This window comes from Schistocerca piceifrons, chromosome 7 (genome assembly GCF_021461385.2).
Source record: "Schistocerca piceifrons isolate TAMUIC-IGC-003096 chromosome 7, iqSchPice1.1, whole genome shotgun sequence".
NCBI lineage: Eukaryota > Metazoa > Arthropoda > Insecta > Orthoptera > Acrididae > Schistocerca > Schistocerca piceifrons.
Genome location: NC_060144.1, coordinates 543,257,615 through 543,259,964, shown reverse-complemented (window position 1 = coordinate 543,259,964; position 2,350 = coordinate 543,257,615). Strand labels below are relative to the sequence as shown.

Genomic DNA, 2,350 nt, shown 5'->3' with positions numbered 1-2,350 from the left:
GATGTGTAGTGTTGCCAACGGTCGTTGTGTGTTTATCTGTCATCTTTGGTTTGTGTCGTGTATGGCTTTATAATTCTCATTTATTGTGTGTGTGTGTGGGGGGGGGGGTGAGAGAGAGAAAGAGAGATTCCTTAATTATTTATTCTAGTTACATTTCGGATCTTTGTTTGTTATTGTTTTGGTGGCTAATATTATGAGAGAGTTTTTGCCTGTATGGATTTGGTCGGGTACCTTCTTTTCCATTGCTATGGGTCTTTGTATGTGAAAGTTTTCTTGCAATGTCAGGAGCTTTTTGTTGTAATTATTCATTCTGATAACTGCCGTGTCACATCCCATGTCGGATAGTTCGTGTCCATGTTTAAACACGTGTTCGCGAAGGTAGAATGGCTATTTTCATATTTTCAGCTTCTTAGATGTTCTTTGTATCTTGTTTTGAAGTTCCTACCTGTCATCCCCAGATATGCTGATTTACATTCTTGGCACTCTACCTGGTATATACCCGCTACTTGCTATTTATCTGGTTTATCAGTCGTTTGTAAATGTGACTGGAGTGTGTTTCTTGTTCTGTAAGCTACGTGTAATCCCTGTTTCTTTAATATATTTGCTGTCTACCTAAAGTTTTCTTTACAGTATCTGTGACTGATGTTTTTAGATATGTCCATTCCGCTTCAAGAGAACTTTATACTGAGCTATTCATTATCGCAGTATCTATAGTCTCAGAGAACTTTAAGCATGCTTCTTAGTTCTTCCACATCCCACATACTTGGGCATTGATTCTTTCTGACTAGTCTCTTAAACTGCAGTCTACTCTTCGTCATTACTAAATTGTGTTCAGAGTCTGTATCTGCTCCTGGGTAAGCCTTACAATCCAAGATATGATTTCAGAATGTATGCCTGACCTTGGTGTAATCTAACTGAAATCTTCCCGTATCTCCTGGAATTTTCCAAGCATACCTACTGCTCTTGTTATTCTTGAACAGAGTATTCGCTATTACTAACTGTCATTTATTGCAGAACTCAGTTAGTGTCTCCTCTCTCGTTCTTACTACTAAGTCAGTATTCTACAGTAACCCTTTCTTCTGCTCCCTCCCCTACAACCGTATTCTAATTCTCCATGATTATTTGATTTTTCAACTCCCTTTACGTACTGAACTGGCGCGTTAGATCCCGAGATTGTTGCGAACGTTCTTCATTGAAGAGAGATCCGGTGACTTTGCTGGCCAAGGTAGGGTTTGGGAAGCACGAAGGCAAGCAGCAGGAACTCTCTCCGTGCGCAGACGGACGTTATCTTGCTGAAAAGTAAGCCTAGGACGGCTTGTCATGAAGGGCAGCTAAACGGCGCGTATTATATCGTCGACGTACCGCGTGCTGTAAGATTGTCGCAGATTACTAACAAAGGGCTCCTGATATGAAAAGAAATGGTGCCGCAGACCATTACCACTGATATACTTATATGGATATGGTGTCTGTTCTTTCGGACAGACCTTCAGCTGCTGACGGGCGTTGATATATATCAACGGGAACAGGTGAAAATGTGTGTCCCGGCCGGGAGTCGAACCCGGGATCTCCTGCTTACGTGGCAGACGCTCTATCCATCTGAGCCACCGAGGGCACAGACGATAGTCCGACTGCAGGGATTAGCATTTGTAGTGTCCTACCCCAACACACTCATTACTCGTGGAAGACATTCTTACCAAGTCCCGTAAGAGTTCGGGGAATATGTGTGCATGCGCACAGAAGAAGAAGGACATGGCCGGTAGTGCCAGAACTATGTACTTATGGGCACAGTGTCTGCTCTTTCGGACTTGTAGTGTGAGGATATATGTGGTGAGAATGTGGGTCTCGCGGGAGGCATGCGAGGGATAGTCCCTGTAGTCGCACTATCGTCTGTGCCCTCGGTGGCTCAGATGGATACAGCGTCCACCATATAAGCAGGAGATCCCGGGTTCGAATCCCGATCGGGGCACACATTTTCACCTGTCCCCGTTGATATATATCAACGCCCGTCAGCAGCTGAAGGTATTAATATAATTCTAATTACCACTGATTGTCGTTCCATACGCCGGGCCACTATCAGGTTGGTATCCCACTGCTGTCCGGAGCGCCTACAGAGAACTTCTTCGGCCTGGAGTCTCACTGACTTCAGTAAAATTGTCGTCAGTGATGAGTCCCGCTTCAAACTGAGGCCGGAGGGCCAGCGAAGATGCGTCTGGAGACGCCCCGGCAGTGGTGTAAAATACCTTGACTGTTGCCCGACAACCAGCGGTGAAGGTCTGGGGAGCCGTTTCTTTTCGTAGGACGACCGCTTTGGTTGTCGTCCGCGGCACCCTTACAGCACAGGGGTACGTCG

General features: G+C 45.5%; 1 non-coding gene across 1 annotated transcript; it reads right to left on the bottom strand.

Annotated features, from left to right (window-relative positions):
• Nucleotides 1–1,537: 1,537 nt before the first annotated feature.
• On the bottom strand, nucleotides 1,538–1,612 carry Trnat-cgu. Its single transcript has one exon. It is a non-coding gene; the product is annotated as a tRNA-Thr (tRNA).
• Nucleotides 1,613–2,350: the final 738 nt, after the last annotated feature.